We start from the raw sequence: 18,925 nt of genomic DNA, 5'->3' as shown, positions 1-18,925 counted from the left end.
GGCGGTGCCACCTCTTGTCAGGAGAGGTTGCGCCGCCCAGTCTCGCTCGGAGACTGAGCCCAGGCGGTTGCACCTCCTGGCTGGGGCGGTTGCACCGCCCAGTCTCCCTGGGAGACTTAGCCCAGGTGGTGCTACCTCCTGGCTTGGGCGGTTGCACCTCCCATAGCAACCAGGGTCCGAATGGGTTGATCCATTTGGCCCAATTTGGGTTTTTCAGGGGCCCAATTGCCCCAAGATTAAGCTAATGGGATCACCTCCCATTTTCAACTTAATCATTCGTGCTAACTACGATAAATCCTAAGACAATTTTTGCAGCTTGCTCCGGTGCGTCAATCGCATCTTCCGGCGAGTTTCCGGCGAACTTCCGTCGATCATCCGATGAACCCTCGATGATCCTCCTGCGGACTTCCGGCAAACTCCTGGACTTGCGACGATCCACTTGGCAAGTTCCGACGAGCTTCTTTGGCAAGCTTCTGGACTTCTCGGATTTGTTCCCGCAGAACCTCCGACGACTGTCCGAACTTCCGTCCAGCTCTCGAACTCCCAACGTGATCATTGTCATGACTCCGGCGCAACTCCTGCTGCATGTCTTACTTTCATCGTAGTTAATCCTGCACACTTATCTCAACACATAGATTAGACAACAAATGACAATTGACTTCATCATCAAAATCCGAGATTCAACAATCTCCCCCTTTTTTATGATGACAATCAATTAATAATAGAGTTAACCTTAACTCCCCCTGTCTATATGCCATACTTGAGATAAGTCATTCTTGAATTTAAAACCTTATAAATTCAAGAGACATATTCCCATCATGATTCCTATCATGATGTATCTCTTTGAAGATGATGTCAATGCTTGACATTCATTTTCAAATTTTACATTACAAGTTTGAATGATGGTAATAGTAGCAATTCATCATATTGTAAGATATCAATATGTAAAGCTGTGAAGTAAGATTTTGATATCATTACATGATGCACACATTTCTTATATTTTAGCAAGTGTTGCATTTCTATATATGGCATCTCTTCATGTATCTCTTGATGATGCAGGCATGGCGTAATCATAGCATCAGTGTTTATAGCATCAAATCAATTCATATATTTCTCCCCCTTTGTCATCAACAAAAAGCATGGTAGATGTGATACCAGGAGAACAATATAAGCAAGTTATCAAGTATATAAAGGAAGACATGATAAGTATAATGCTTTGAATACTTCTTCTCCTTGTATGTTATAATTCTTTGTGCATGAAGGAGGAAAGTCATTTTATCAAATCCAAAAAAAATATTTTTCATAAGAGTGTGTTTGATTTTTGTCATTCCAATTGTTAAGCGAGTCCGAAAATGAGATGAATTCTTTCATGCATTCGGACAAGATTATGCTACAAAAACTAAAACATTTCAACACATGGCAATCAAGTGATTTGATCATTCAATAAAGTCCGAAAAGTAATTTTAAGTATTCGGACACATCAACATTCCTAATTCTCTTCTTATAAAATCAAATTGTTCTTCACTTAGAGGTTTTGTAAAAATATCGATTAGTTGATGTTTAGTGTCAATGAACTCTATGATTACATCATGATTAGTAACATGATCTCGTATAAAGTGATGTCTAATATCAATATGTTTTGTTCTTGAGTGTTGTATAGGATTCTTTGTTAAGCATATTGCACTTGTGTTATCACATTTAATGGGAATATTTTTAAGATGAACTTTATAATCTTCTAAGGTATTTTTCATCCATACAACTTGTGCACAGCATGCACTTGCTGCAATATATTCAGCTTCGGTTGTCGATAGTGCAACCGAATTTTGTTTCTTAGATGACTAGGAAACAAGGGCATGTCCTAAGAATTGACATGTTCCTGATGTGCTTTTTCTATCTAATCTACAGCCAGCAAAGTCCGCATCAGCATAAGCAATTAACTCAAAATTCTCTGATTTTGGGTACCATAATCCTAGATTTGTGGTACCATTAAGATATCTGAGTATTCTTTTAACTGCTTTGAGATGAGATATCTTAGGGTTTGATTGAAATCTAGCACAAAGTCCTACACTGAACATGATGTCTGGTCTAATTATAGTGAGGTAAAATAAACTTCCTATCATAACCCTATAAGTTTTTTGACCGAAGCTTTCTCCACTTTCATCAATTTCTAACTTAGTGGAGGTGCTCATAGGAGTGTTAATAGCTTTTGAGTTATTCATATTAAACTTCTTTAGTAAATTCATAGCATATTTAGTTTGACTAATAAAGATGCCATTGCTTAGTTGTTTGATTTGTAAACCTAAGAAGAAAGTTAACTCTCCCATTAAACTCATTTCGAATTCAAGACTCATAGTTTTAGCAAAAGATTCACAGAGAGATTCATTCGTAGAACCAAAGATAATATCATCAACATAAATTTGAACAATGAGAAAATTATTTTCAAAGTTCTTGATGAATAATGTAGTATCAACCTTGCCTTTTATAAAATTATTTTCAATAAGAAAAGAACTAAGTCTCTCATACCAAGCTCTTGGAGCTTATTTTAAACCATAGAGAGCTTTAGTTAATCTAAACACATGATTAGGGAGACCATTATTTTCAAATCCAGGAGGTTGTTCAACATAGACTTCTTCGGAAATAAAGCCATTAAGAAAAGCGCTTTTAACATCCATTTGAAACAACTTAAAATTATTACTACTAGCGTAGGCAAGGAGCATCCTTATGGCTTCTAATCGAGCCACAAGAGCGAAGGTTTCTTCGTAATCGATACCTTCTTCTTGGTTGAAACCTTTGGCCACTAATCTAGCCTTGTTTCTAACCACGATACCATTTTCATCTTGCTTGTTTCTAAAGACCCATTTAGTACCAATAACTAAATGGTCATTTGGCCTAGGAACAAGCATCCACACCTCATTTCTCTCAAACTGATTCAATTCATCTTGCATTGCGATAATCCATGAATCATCTTTCATGGCTTCATCAACACATTTGGGTTCAATTTGGGAGAGAAAAGCGGCGTTGGCGCAAAAATTTTAAGAGTAGATCGTGTTTGAACCCCCTTTGATGTGTCTCCTAAGATTAGCTCCTTAGGATGAGCATCTACATACTTCCAATCCTTGGGTAAGGAAATCTGGGAAGTGGATGCATCCAAGTTGCTAGTTGGAGACGGGGTTTCATTTAAATTCAAAGAATCAAAATTAACATCATCATTAAGATCATTTTTCCTAATTTCGGAAATCTCATTGAAAACAACATGAATGGATTCTTCAATAATTAAAGTTCTTTTATTGAAGATACGAAAAGCTTTAGAAACCGAAGAATAACCAAGAAAGATTCCTTCATCGGATTTAGCATCAAATTTTTCTAAGTTATCCTTTTCATTCAAGATAAAACACTTACACCCAAAGACTTTAAAATATGAAACATTGGGTTTTTTGTTATTCCATAACTCATAAGGAGTTTTGGTGAGTAAGGGTCTTACTAGAACTCTATTCAAAATATAGCATGCAGTGTTTACGGCTTCGGCCCAAAAGTATTTGGGTAGGCTATGTTCATTCAACATGGTTCTTGCCATTTCTTGTAAATTTTGATTTTTTCTTTCTACTACCCCATTTTGTTGAGGATTTCTTGGAGTAGAGAAATTATGGTTGTATCCATTGAGTTCACAGAATTCTTGGAAATCATGGTTTTGAAATTCTCCACCATGATCACTTCTAATTGACGAAATCATAGAACCCTTCTCATTTTGAACAAGTTTACAAAACTTGGTAAAATATCTAAAGCATTCATTTTTCTGTTTTAAGAAGTAGGTCCATGTATATCTGCTATAGTCATCAACAATGACAAAGGCGTATTTGCTATCTCCTAGACTCGATGTAGAGATTGGTCCGAACAAGTCCATATGGATCAATTGAAAGGGCCTAGAGGTGCTTATTTGATTCTTAGTTTTGAAACTACCCTTAATTTGTTTACCTAATTGGCAAGCATCACATACATTATCTTTGATGAACTTGATATGAGGAATTCCTCTTACAAGTTCTTTAGATGATATTTGAGTGATTAGTTTCATGCTAGCATGACCTAATCTTCTATGCCAAAGCCAAGCATCCTCATTCAAAACCGAAAAACATATTTCATTACACAAATCATTGATGTCAATAGTGTATACGTTATTTTGTTTTAATGCAATCATAGACATGTTTTTGTGTGGTTTTTCAATGATGCAAGCATTTGATTCGAATCTGACAATGTATCATTTATCACATAATTGACTAATGCTCAAGAGGTTATGTTTTAAGCCATCAACTAACAAAACATCTTTAATAAAGAAGTTGGATTTGTTACCTATGGTTCTTTTGCCAACGATTTTACCCTTGTTGTTGTCTCCGAAGGTGACATAGCCTTCGTCTATGCTAGTGAGCTTAGAGAATTGAGATGGATCTCCGGTCATATGCCTTGAGCATCCACTATCAAGGTACCATCTCTTGCTCCTAGCTTGCGATGGTATAGGTTTCTACAAGAAAGGATGATTTTTAGGTACCCATTTGCTTTTGGGCGCCTCAAAGATAGATCTACATTGTCTATCATGTTGCATAGAATTTATCATGGTTCCTTTAGGAACCCAAATCAATTTGTTTGGACTAATTTTCTTGAATGGACAATAATGCGTATTGTGTCCAAGTTTGCAACAAAAGTTGCATTTGGTTTGGTGTTGAACATGTAAGATGGGGCCTTTTATGAAGGTGGTTGGATTTTGGTGAGAACTTCTCACAAATCCAATTCCACTCCTTTTTGGAACGTGACCCTTGTTTGCAAGGATCATGTATAATGACTTGCTACCAACCTCGAATTTCTTCAAGGTGTCTTTAAGTAGCAAGTTTTCTTTTTGGAGAGTTTTTAGATCATGGCATTTGATGCATGGATCTAAACTATCATGATATTCAGTTTTTAACTTATCAAAATCACAAGTAAGACTATCATGCTCCTTTTTTAGCAATTTATATTTTCTATTGATAATCTTGCATTCATCAAATAAGTCATGGAAAGCATTTAATAATTCATCGAAAGATAAATCTGCATCTAATAAATTTGTTACCTCCTCTCCGATGGCCATTAAGGCATAATGAGCAACTTGCTCAGTGTTGGACTCCTCTTCTTCGGACGCGCTCGAATCATCCCATGTTGCTTTGAGCGCCTTCTTCTTTGTTGTTCTCTTTTTGGCTTGGGACAATCACTCTTGTAGTGTCCCGGCTTTTTGCACTCATAGCAAATAACTTGGTCCTTCTTGGGTTCAAGTTTATTTTTAGTGTCATTCTTAATCTTGTTTCTTTTAATGAATTTTTTAAATTTTCTTGTTAGAAGTGCCAAGTCATCGTCACAGTCCTCATCACTTGAGTTTTCTTTCAAGTGGTCTTCCAAAGTTCTAAGTGTCATATCCTTCCTATTCTTTGGAAGGATGTCTTCTTGCTCTTCATGAGCTTTGCAAGTCATCTCGTAGGTCATTAATGACCCAATTAGTTCTTCAAGAGGGAAGTTGTTTAGATCTTTCGCCTCTTGAATAGCAGTGACTTTAGGATCCCAACTCTTAGGAAGGGATCTTAGAATCTTATTTACGAGCTCAAAATCCGAAAAACTTTTTTCGAGTCCTTTTAGACCGTTGACGACATCCGTGAAACGGGTAAACATGTCGCCAATAGTCTCACTCGGTTTCATCCGGAAAAGTTCGAAAGAGTGTAACAAAAGATTGATTTTTGACTCTTTCACTCTACTTGTGCCTTCATGAGTCACTTCGAGTGTGTGCCAAATATCAAATGCGGTTTCACAAATCGAAACACGATTAAACTCGTTTTTATCAAGTGCACAAAATAAGGCATTCATAGCCTTTGCATTAAGAGCGAAAGCCTTCTTCTCCAAATCATTCCAATCGATCATTGGAAGAGAAGACTTCGAAAAACCATTCTTGACAAGATTCCAAAGTTCAAAGTCTATAGAAATAAGAAAGATCCTCATTCGGGTCTTCCAATAGGTGTAGTCCGTCCCATTAAACATGGGTGGACGTGTAATAGAATGGCCCTCTTGGTTTTCGGCGTAAGCCATCTCTCTTGGGTTTTAATCTGTTTGAGAGTTAACCGAGCTCTGATACCAATTGTTAGGATCAAGAGCACTAAGGGGGGGGGGTGAATTAGTGCAGCGAAAATTTTTCAGCGATTAAAACGAAAGCTGCGTTCGTTCGATAAAAACTGTTTTACGTCTAAACGCAGATTTAGAAAGTTCTGAACTTAGAAACTTATTCGTAAGATCGCAGAAGGCAGCAAATAGTTATGATTGAAATCAAAACGTAAACGTAAACTGAAATATGATGATCGTACGAGAAAAGTCGATTTACGTCTAACCGCAGATTCGAAAAATTCTGAACTTAGAAACTCGTTCGTAAAATCGCAGAAGGCAGTAAACAGTTATGATTGAAATCAAAACGTAAACGTAAACTGAAATATGATGATTGTACGAGAAAAGCCGATTTACGTCTAAACGCAGATTCGAAAAATTCTGAACTTAGAAACTCGTTCGTAAAATCGCAGAAGGCAGTAAGCTATTGAGAAGTTTGCAGTGAAGGTAAAATGCTCAAAGGAAATGCAAACCGAGATTTAGAGTGGTTCGGTCAATCTTGACCTACTCCACTTTTGGCTTCCTCCACTGACGAGGTCACCGACGTCAACTAGAGGCCTTCCTTCAATAGGCGAAGGCCAACCACCCTTTTACAGATTCACTCCTTTTGACGGGCTTAGGAGACAACCCTTACAGAAGTTTTCTCTCCTCTCTTTACAACTCAAACTTTGAAGAACAGAAGGAGGAGATCTTTTGGTCTTCACAACAGTTTTGAGCTCTAAGAATCACAGAAAGATATCAAGATTTCGAGTGTAAGTTCTTCCTTTCAGTGCTGAATGGGTGGGGTATTTATAGGCCCCAACCCAGTTCAAATTTGGAGCTCAAAACTGTCAATTCCCGGAATTCCGGGATCAAGTGGTTGCACCTCCTGACTGGGGCGGTTGCACCGCTTGGCAGAGCTCGAAGACTGAGCCTCTGGGCGGTGCCACCTCTGTCAGGGGCGGTTGCACCTCTCTGCCAGAGCTCGAAGATCGAGCTTAGGCGGTTGACCTCCTGACTGGGGCGGTTGCACCGCCTGGCAGAGCTCGAAACTTGAGCTCAGGTGGTGCCACCTCTTGTCAGGAGAGGTTGCGCCGCCCAGTCTCGCTCGGAGACTGAGCCCAGGCGGTTGCACCTCTTGTCTGGGGCGGTTGCACCACCCAGTCTCCCTGGGAGACTTAGCCCAGGTGGTGCTACCTCCTGGCTTGGGCGGTTGCACCTCCCACAGCAACCAGGGTCCGAATGGGTTGATCCATTCGGCCCAATTTGGGTTTTTCAGGGGCCCAATTGCCCCAACATTAAGCTAATGGGATCACCTCCCATTTTCAACTTAATCATTCGTGCTAACTATGATAAATCCTAAGACAATTTCTGTAGCTTGCTCCGGTGCGTCAATCGCATCTTCCGGCGAGTTTCCGGCGAACTTCTGTCGATCATCCGATGAACCCTCGGTGATCCTCCTGCGGACTTCCGGCAAACTCCTGGACTTGCGACGATCCACTTGGCAAGTTCCGACGAGCTTCTTTGGCAAGCTTCTAGACTTCTCGGATTTGTTCCCGCAGAACCTCCGACGACTGTCCGAACTTCCGTCGAGCTCTCGAACTCCCAACGTGATCATTGTCATGACTCCGGCGCAACTCCTGCTGCATGTCTTACTTTCATTGTAGTTAATCCTGCACACTTATCTCAACACATAGATTAGACAACAAATGACAATTGACTTCATCATCAAAATCCGAGATTCAACATTAAGTTGAGGTATATAAGGAGGTATCCATTGCGATAGAATCCCCTGGTCCTTAAGGAACTGAGTGAACTCTGTACTCAAGTACTCATCTCCTCGATTTGATGGAAGAGTCTCGATACTCTTTCTAATATGGTTCTCCGCTTCATTCTTATACTCTCTGAATTTCTCAAAGACCTTAGACTTGTGCTTCATTAAGTACACATATCTATACCTTGAGAAATAATCAGTAAAATTAATAAAGTAGGAGTAACCACTTATGACATGAGTTGACATTGGTCCACATATATCACTATGTGATATATTTTGGTAAGTTTTTTATGAAAGAAAGGCTCGCAAGTTGCATATGACTCATAGTCGAATGGATCTAGATATACATCTTTTAACAACTTTTGAATCATTCCCTCATGGATATGACCTAGCCTATAATGCCACAGGTATGCACTGTTCACCGCATCTCGTTTCCTCTTAAACATACTTATATTCATGATATGTAGAGTTGTGTTTAACATAAACAAACCATTATGCAATGTTCCTCTTGTGATGATCTCATTATCTAATAGTATTAAACAACCATTATTCTCAAAAATTATTTATATCCACTAACTAATTGTCAAACATGAAATGAAAATAATATTTTTGATAATAGAAGGAACAAAATAATATACATCAAATGTAACAATAGCTCCACCAAGTAGATGTAGGGTGACCTCACCAATAGCTACTGCAGCAACTTTTGCTCCATTGTTCATCTTAAGTTTCATCTCGCCTCTCGCCAATCTCCTAGGTCTTGCCAGAATCTACAACGAATTGCAAATATGATAAACACTACTGGTATCCAATACTTATGTGTTATCATAAGAGTCGAACAAATGGAGGCTGATCATGAATGTATATTAAGTTTCTCCAAGCTTCTGTTTCACTCTCTCTGTAAGGTACTCTTTGTAGTTCCTCTTCCAGTACCCATATTTGTTATAGTGGAAACATTGGCCTTTGTCCTTTGTCAGGTCATTTTTAGTAACCTTTGCTTTACCCGGTCTGCCTTTGCCCTTGCCCTTCTTAAGGGACTTTTTTGCCTTCATTTTTCTTCTGGTCTCACTAGTATAGAGAACTGGCTTCTCTTTTTTTATAATACTCTTGACCTCCCTTAACATATTGAGGAGCTCAAGGATAGTCACCTCAAGCTTGTTTATATTAAAACTCATTATGAACTGTACAAAGGAATATGATAGGGACTGATGTTGAATCTCGGATTTTGATGATTAAGTCAAATGTCATTTGTTGTCTAATGTATGTGTTGAGATAAGTGTGCAGGATTAACTACGATGAAAGTAAGACATGCAGCAGGAGTTGCGCCGGAGTCATGACAATGATCACGTTGGGAGATCGAGAGCTCGACGGAAGTTCGGACAATCGTCGGAGGTTCTGCGGGAACAAATCCGAGAAGTCCAGAAGTTTGCCAAAGGAGCTCGTTGGAACTTGCCAAGTGGATCGTCGCAGTCCAGGAGTTTGCCGGAAGTCCGCAGGAGCATCACCGAGGGTTCATCGGATGATCGATGGAAGTTCGCCGGAAACTCGCCGGAAGAAGCGAGTGACGCACCGAAGCAAGCTGCAGAATATGTCTTAGGAAATAATCGTAGTTAGCACTTTGATTAAGTTAGAAATGGGAGATGATCCCATTAGCTTAATCCTGGGGCAATTGGGCCCCTGAAGAACTCAAATTGGGTCGAATGGTTCAACCCATTCGGACCCAGGTTGTTGTGGGAGGTGCAACCGCCCAGGCAGGGAGGTAGCACCGCCCAGGCTATGTCTCCCAGCGAGATTAGGCGGTGCAACCGCCCCAGCCAAGAGGTGCAACCGCCCAGGGCTCAGTCTCCGAGCGAGACTGGGCGGTGCAACCTCCTCTGTCAGGAGGTAGAACCGCCAGAGCTCAAGTTTCGAGATCTACAGGCGGTGCAACCTCTCCAGTCAGGCGGTGCAATCGCCTGACCTCGGTCTTCGAGCTCTGGCAGAGAGGTGCAACCGCCCCTGACAGAGGTAGCACCGCCCAGAGGCTCAGTCTTCGAGCTCTGCCAGGCGGTGCAACCGCCCCAGTCAGGAGGTGCAACCGCCTGATCCCGGAATTCCGGGATTTGATCATTTTGAGCTCCAAATTTGAATTGGGTTGGGGCCTATAAATACCCCACCCATTCAGCACTGAAAAGATACAGACCTACACCGAATTCTTGATCTTTTCTATGATTCTAAGAGCTCAAATTTGTGTAAAGTCCAAAAGTTCTCCTCTTTCTGTTATTCAAGTCTTGAGTTGTAAAGAGAGGAGAGAAAGGTTCTGTAAGGGTTGTCTCCTGAGCCCGTCAAAAGGAGTGAAACTGTAAAAGGGCAGTTGGCCTTCGCCTATTGAAGGAAGGCCTCTGGTTGACGTCGGTGACCTCGTCGGTGGAGGAAGCCAAAAGTGGAGTAGGTCAAGACTGACCGAACCACTCTAAATCTCTGGTTTGCTTTTATTTTGAGCACTTTATCATTACTGCAAACCTCCTACATAGTTACTACTCTCTGCGCTTTTACGAACAAGTTTCTAAGTTCTGATCTTTCCGAATCTGCATTCAGACGTAAATCGGTGTTTTCGTACGATCTTTACATTGCAGTTTACATTTACGTTTTGATTCTATTTATAACTGCAAACTGTCTTCTGCGCTTTTACGAACAAGTTTCTTTGCAGTTTACGTTTACGTTTTGATTCCATTTATAACTGCAAACTGCCTTCTGCGCTTTTACAAACGAGTGTCTAAGTTCATATCTTTCCGAATCTGAGCTTAGACGTAAATTGCGCTTAGACGCAAACTGTGTTTAGACGCAAACTGCGCTTAGACGCAAACTGCGCTTAGATGCAAACTGCGCTTAGACGCAATCTGAGCTTAGACGCAAACTGCGCTTAGATGCAAACTGCGCTTAGACGCAATCTGCATTTAGACGCAAACTGCATTTAGACGCAAACTGCGTAAACTGCGCTTAGACGCAAACTGTGTTTAGATGTAAACTGCACTTAATCATAAGTAATCTTAGAATCGACTTTTGCATCAAAATAGTTTTTATCGAACGAACGCAGCTTTCGTTTTTAATCGCTGAAAGATTTCCGCTGCACTAATTCACCCCCCCCCTCTTAGTGCTCTCGATCCTAACAATTGGTATCAGAGCCCGGTTAACTCTCAAATGGATTAAAACCCAAGAGAGATGGCTTACGCCGGAAACCAAGAGGGCCATTCCATTACACGTCCACCTATGTTTAATGGGACGGACTACACCTATTGGAAGACCTGAATGAGGATCTTTCTTATTTCTATGGACGTTGAACTCTGGAATCTTGTCGAGAATGGTTTTTCAAAGTCTTCTCTTCCAATGATCGATTGGAACGATTCGGAGAAGAAGGCTTTCGCTCTTAATGCAAAGGCTATGAATGCCTTATTTTGCGCACTTGATAAAAACGAGTTTAATCGTGTTTCGATTTGTGAAACTGCATTTGATATTTGGCACACACTCGAAGTGACTCATGAAGGCACAAGTAGAGTGAAAGAGTCAAAAATCAATCTTTTGTTACACTCTTTCGAACTTTTTCGAATGAAACCGAGTGAGACTATTGGCGACATGTTTACCCGTTTCACGGATGTTGTCAACGGTCTAAAAGGACTCGGAAAAAGTTTTTCGGATTTTGAGCTCGTAAATAAGATTCTAAGATCCCTTCCTAAGAGTTGGGATCCTAAAGTCACTGCTATTCAAGAGGCAAAAGATCTAAACAACTTCCCTCTTGAAAAACTAATTGGGTCATTAATGACCTACGAGATGACTTGCAAAGCTCATGAAGAGCAAGAAGACATCCTTCCAAAGAACAGGAAGGATATGGCACTTAGAACTTTGGAAGATCACTTGAAAGAAAACTCAAGTGATGAGGACTGTGATGATGACTTGGCACTTCTAACAAGAAAATTTAAAATATTCATTAAAAGAAACAAGTTTAAGAATGACACTAAAAGTAAACTTGAACCCAAGAAAGACCAAGTTATTTGCTATGAGTGCAAAAAGCCGGGACACTACAAGAGTGATTGTCCCCAAGCCAAAAAGAGAACAACAAAAAAGAAGGCGCTCAAAGCAACATGGGATGATTCGAGCGTGTCTGAAGAAGAGGAGTCTAACATCGAGCAAGTTGCTCATTACGCCTTAATGGCCATCAGAGAGGAGGTAACGAATTTATTAGATGCTGATTTATCTTTCAATGAATTATTAAATGCCTTCCATGACTTATTTGATGAATGCAAGATTATCAATAGAAAATACAAATTGCTGAAAAAGGAGCATGATAGTCTTACTTGTGATTTTGATAAGTTAAAAATTGAATATCATGATAGTTTAAATTCATGTATCAAATGTCATGATCTAGAAACTCTCCAAAAAGAAAACCTGCTACTTAAGGACACCTTGAAGAAATTCGAGGTTGGTAGCAAGTCATTGAACATGATCCTTGCAAACAAGGGTCACGTTCCAAAAAGAAGTGGAATTGGATTTGTGAGAAGTCCTCACCTAAATCCAACCACCTTTATAAAAGGCCCCATCTTACATGTTCAACACCAAGCAAAATGTAACTTTTGTTGCAAAATTGGACACAAGACGCATTATTGTCCATTCAAGAAAATTAGTCCAAACAAATTGATTTGGGTTCCTAAAGGAACCATGATAAACTCTATGCAACATGATAAACAATGTAGATCTATCTTTGAGGCACCCAAAAGCAAATGGGTACCTAAAAATCATCCTTTCTTGTAGAAACCCACACCATCGCAAGCTAGGAGCAAGAGATGGTACCTTGATAGTGGATGCTCAAGGCATATGACCGGAGATCCATCTCAATTCTCTAAGCTCACTAGCAAAGACGAAGGCTATGTCACCTTCGGAAACAACAACAAGGGTAAAATCACAAATGCAACCTAGATACAATCCTGTTTAACTTTTCAAGAATTAGAAACGTATGATTCCCAAATTCACATATCCTTGGATTTTTGAACCCATCAATTTCATCCTTTCATAACCTTCTAATTTAACTCGTATCATGAAATGACTAACTCTGTCATGAACTTGCAAGACTTATCAACTTGAAGAAACTATCACAAACATGTGTACAACATTGAGAATGTGCACATTAAAAATCTACCTTGATCGTGCCAAAGTCCCTGTCTTAAAATGAAAATTCTTACGTAATTACGTAAGTAAAGTTGATTACTGGGAATGAAAACTCTCCTCAAGACAGAAAAATTCTCAGATCAGAACAAGTGTTCACCAGGCGGTGGCACCGCCCCAGCTGGAGGTAGCACCTCCAGCTGTCACGTGTTGCAAGCGGTTGCACCGCTCCAGCCAGAGGTGCAACCGTCCGCAACTCTGCCCCTTTATAACTCAAGCTAGGGCCGGCGGTGAAACCGACCCCAACTCATTTCCTTCCCTCCTCTACTCTCCTAAGTCTCCTCCATCCCCATTTCCCCCATCTTAGCATCCCAAATACTCTTCATTTCGAAGCAAAGCATCAACATTCCTTCCCTCTCTTGAAGATCCCTCTCTTGAAGATCTCATTAAGGTACTCTCTAAGAAGCCCTTAAACTCTGGTTCTTGATTCATTTACTTTTGCTCATCACTATTATTCTAAACAGCAGTAGTTATGGGATCTAGAAGATCCTCAAGGGACAAAGGAAAGAGGAGATTAGTAGAAGACTTTGATTCCACCCTTTTCGATTCAAAATACCATGCTGAAAAATTTTCCTCTTTTGAACTTAGGAATGTCAACAAGGGAAAATACGTAGATTTAAGTGAGCTAAGAGACTTAGAGACAATCTAGTGGTTTGCAAACTTAGATCTACTCCCTATCTTATAAATTAATGAACTCATCTATCCAAGACTAGTAAGATTGTTTTACAACAACATACTAGTAGATGAAGAAGAAAGGATGTCCACCTATCTCTTAGGATAACATATTTCAATTACGGATAGATTCATTTGCGACATGATAGGCATTCCCATGAAAAGTAGAGGACTTTACTTTAGAGGATCATGGGATGATGAAAATGTTGGAACAACATACGTTGAAGCCCTACAAACAATTTTTGCCAATCCGAACTTAGAATTTGTTCCTAAAAGTTGTGAACATTTACTGCCTCTAAACACTAAGGTACTTCATCACATCCTAACTAGCATCATTCTTCCTAAACAATATCATCATGATGAAGTAAGCCAATTAGAATTAGGAACTATGTATATGATCATGAAAGGAAATGACATCTGTCTTGGTTATCTTATCCAACAAAACATGTTGGAACTATCTAAGAAAGACATGATGCTCCCATATGGTGGTATAATAACTAGAATAATGAATGCCTATGATATTCTAATACCACCGGAAGAAGAAGTAATAAAAGTAGATAGATTCAGCATAATTAATAAAAATCTACTTCACCGATTAAGATGTTTTTATAGAAACGGTAACTGGGTTAGAATGCCAAGAAGAACTGATCCCCGTCAACCTGAACCAGAACCGGAAACACCAGTCTTTAGGGGTACCCAATCTCCTCCGATCTGTCCCTTTGAGGAAACACATCCGTTTGAGCAAACTCACACATCATCTATCGAAGATATTGGGATTCGGATGGACCGATTTGAACAAAGACAAGAACGGCTTGAGCTTCGACAAGATCAAATCCTAACTGAGTTGCAGCAAATTCATCGACAATTTGACTCTTTATTTAGGCACTTTAACCTTCCACCTCATGAATGAGCTTGTATGAACACAATCATCCGTTGTTGTTATAAACTCCTCATGGACTTTGTCTTTAATATGGCATGTTGAAAACTCCTTATGTTACTCATCATGAAGGACTTTGTCTTTGATATGGTTACCTGATATGTTGTAAACTCCATATGTTACTCTTTACATTGATCTGTAAGCATATGCAAAGTTACAAACATCTCTTGTTGTTTATCTCAGATTTTACATTGAAACTAAATGTTTTGAAAACCTTATGCCTTGATAAATATAAAGTGACATACCAATGTAGTTGATAAGTTAGCAATATGACATTGATATGAAACATCAACTAGCTGATATCTTTACAAAACCTCTAAGTGAAGAACAATTTGATTTCATAAGAAGAGAATTAGGAATGTTGATGTGTCCGAATACTTAAACTAGTTAAAATTATTTTTCGGACGTTATTGATTACTATTACATGCCTTGGTATCACTTGATCAAATAACATGTTGGAAATTATGTGACAAATGTTTTTGAAAATCAGTAGCTTACTCATATCCGAATGCATGTAAGAAGTTCATCTTATTTTCGGTTTGAATGCTAAAAATAGGATTTTCCTGTACACTCTTATGAAAACTTTTTGAAAAATGAGTTTCCTCCTTCAAGCAACGAACTATAACATAACAAGGAGAAGAGATATTCAAAGTATTATATGTGTCATGCCTTCCTTTATGTGCTTGATAACCTGCTGGAATCACATCTACCATGCTTTTTGATAATGCTACCATGCTTTTTGTTGATGATAAAGGGGGAGAAAAATATGAATTGATATGGTTGCTATTACTGATGTTATGATTAGGCCATACCTGCTATCACTGATAATGATATGGTTGCTATTACTGATGTTGATATGGTTGCTATCACTGATGCTATGATTAGGCCATACTTGCATCACCAAGAAATATATGATTGCCATATGCCCTGTATCAAGATATCAAACAAAAATTTGCATCGTACGAACTGATATCTTACCATGTGATGCAATGCTACACTTGCTAAAATATTCGAAATGTGTACATCATGTAATGATATCAAAATCTTGCTTCACAGCTTTACATGTCGATATCATACAGTATGATGAATTGCTACAATAACCATCATTCAAACTTGTTATATTTGAAAATGTATGTCAAGCCTTGACATCATCTTCAAAGAGATACATTATGATAGGAATCATGATGGGAATATGTCTATTGAATTTATAAAGTTTTTAAATTCAAGAAGTATGGCATATAGACAGGGGGAGTTAAGGTTAACTCCATTATCAATTGATTGTCATCATCAAAAAGGGAGAGATTGTTGAATCTCGGATTTTGATGATGAAGTCAATTGTTATTTGTTGTCTAATGTATGTGTTGAGATAAGTGTGCAGGATTAACTACGATGAAAGTAAGATATGCCAGGAGTTGCGCCGGAGTCATGATAATGATCACGTTGGGAGTTCGAGAGCTCGACGGAAGTTCGGACAGTCGTCGGAGGTTCTGCGGGAACAAATCCGAGAAGTCCAGAAGCTTGCCAAAGGAGCTCGTCGGAACTTGCCAAGTGGATCGTCGCAGTCCAGGAGTTTGCCGGAAGTCCGCAGGAGCATCACCGAGGGTTCATCGGATGATCGACGGAAGTTCGCCGGAAACTCGCCGGAAGAAGCGAGTGACGCACCGAAGCAAGCTGCAGAATATGTCTTAGGAACTAATCGTAGTTAGCACTTTGATTAAGTTAGAAATGGGAGGTGATCCCATTAGCTTAATCCTGGGGAAATTGGGCCCATGAAGAACTCAAATTGGGTCGAATGGTTCAACCCATTCGGACCCAGGTTGCTGTGGGAGGTGCAATCGCCCAGGCAGGGAGGTAGCACCGCCCAGGCTATGTCTCCCAGCGAGACTGGGCGGTGCAACCGCCCCAGCCAAGAGGTGCAACCGCCCAGGGCTCAGTCTCCGAGCGAGACTGGGCGGTGCAACCTCCTCTGTCAGGAGGTAGCACCGCCAGAGCTCAAGTTTCGAGCTTTGCCAGGCGGTGCAACCTCTCCAGTCAGGCGGTGCAACCGCCTGAGCTCGGTCTTCGAGCTCTAGCAGAGAGGTGCAACCGCCCCTGACAGAGGTAGCACCGCCCAGAGGCTTAGTCTTCGAGCTCTGCCAGGCGGTGCAACCGCCCCAGTCAGGAGGTGCAACCGCCTGATCCCGGAATTCCGGGATTTGATCGTTTTGAGCTCCAAATTTGAACTGGGTTGGGGCTTATAAATACCCCACCCATTCAGCACTGAAAAGATACAGACCTACACCGAATTCTTGATCTTTTCTGTGATTCTAAGAGCTCAAATTTGTGTAAAGTCCAAAAGTTCTCCTCTTTCTGTTCTTTAAGTCTTGAGTTGTAAAGAGAGGAGAGAAAGGTTCTGTAAGAGTTGTCTCCTGAGCCCGTCAAAAGGAGTGAAATTGTAAAAGGGCAGTTGGCCTTCGCCTATTGAAGGAAGGCCTCTAGTTGACGTCGGTGACCTCGTCGGTGGAGGAAGCCAAAAGTGGAGTAGGTCAAGACTGACCGAACCACTCTAAATCTCTGGTTTGCTTTTATTTTGAGCACTTTATCATTACTGCAAACCTCCTACATAGCTACTGCTCTCTGCGCTTTTACGAACAAGTTTCAAAGTTTTGATCTTTCCGAATCTGCATTCAGATGTAAATCGGTGTTTTCGTACAATCTTTACATTGCAGTTTACATTTACGTTTTGATTCTATTTATAACTGCAAACTGTCTTCTGCGCTTTTACGAACGAGTTTCTTTGCAGTTTACGTTTACGTTTTGATTCCATTTATAACTGCAAACTGCCTTCTGCGCTTTTACGAACGAGTGTCTAAGTTCAGATCTTTCCGAATCTGAGCTTAGATGTAAACTGCGCTTAGACGCAAACTGTGTATAGACGCAAACTGCGCTTAGACGCAATCTGTGCTTAGATGCAAACTGCACTTAGACGCAAACTGCGCTTAGACGCAATCTGAGCTTAGACGCAAACTGCGCTTAGATGCAAACTGCGCTTAGATGCAATCTGCATTTAGATGCAAACTGCATTTAGACGCAAACTGCATTTAGACGCAAACTGCGTAAACTGCGCTTAGACGCAAACTGTGTTTAGACGTAAACTGCACTTAATCATAAGTAATCTTAGAATCGGCTTTTGCATCAAAATAGTTTTTATCGAACGAACGTAGCTTTCGTTTTTAATCGCTGAAAGATTTCCGCTGCACTAATTCACCCCCCCCCCCTCTTAGTGCTCTCGGTCCTAACAACTGAAGCACAAGATCCACATATAAGTTATCCTCTAGGGCCATTCCCAAACTTGTGAGTTGCTCTATCCACTCAATTATCTTTAGAACATGGTTCTGAACTAGTGTCCCCTTAGTTATCCTAGCACAAAAGAGGCTCTTGTTGAATCTCGGATTTTAATGATAAAATCAGTTGATGGGTTAATTGATCTAATCCATATTATTGAGTTAAGTGTGCAGGATTAACTACGATAACCAGAAAAAATAAAGCAAGAATATTGGAGTCAAGTTCGATGGACGTTTAAGAGTCCGAAGAATCGTCGGAGATGCTACCGGAACCAACCAAGAAGAAATCGGGAACCTGTCGAAATTTTCGGAAGTTTGCCGAAGAGATCGTCGGAGGTTCGCGGAGATTACCAAGAAGGCTCGGCTACTCGTTAAAGTCATCACAAGATCGAGAGCTTGTTGGGAGTCTATCGGAAGAAGTTCGTCGGAAAGCTCGCCGAAACAAGACTCGACGTTCGCGGTTGAAAACTTGCTTAGGATGTTTTTAGTTATGTAGTTCATATGTAATTAGGATTAGGATTAAGAGATAATCCTATATCCTAGTTAGGGGCCAACTGATTAGACTTGGTTTGGGCTAAATTTAAAGCCCAACCAGTGAACCGGAGGGTCTGGCGGTGGCACCGCCAGACTAGGCGGTTGCACCGCCCAGCACCCGAGAGCTGGGCGATGGCACCGCCAGTCCACTGTCAGTGTCAGACACTAACAGGCGGTGGCACCACCACTGATAGGCGGTGGCACCGCCAGCATTGGGAACCAAAGAGAATTCAAATTTTGGAGCCCAAATTTGAATCCTCTTGAGGCCTATAAATACCCCTCAAATCTCAGTTGAGATTACAACTTTTTGAGAAGCAATTGATTGAGAGAAAGGTCTTAGAAAAG

At 40.4% G+C, this 18,925-nt stretch overlaps 1 pseudogene; it reads left to right on the top strand.

Annotated features, from left to right (window-relative positions):
• Positions 1-18,925, top strand: part of LOC135608729 (threonine dehydratase 1 biosynthetic, chloroplastic-like) — a 71,895-nt pseudogene that overhangs the window by 39,110 nt on the left and 13,860 nt on the right.

This window comes from Musa acuminata, chromosome BXJ2-4 (genome assembly GCF_036884655.1).
Source record: "Musa acuminata AAA Group cultivar baxijiao chromosome BXJ2-4, Cavendish_Baxijiao_AAA, whole genome shotgun sequence".
NCBI lineage: Eukaryota > Viridiplantae > Streptophyta > Magnoliopsida > Zingiberales > Musaceae > Musa > Musa acuminata.
Note: the sequence above shows the minus strand (reverse complement) of the source record. Positions and strands in the feature narration are given on the sequence as shown.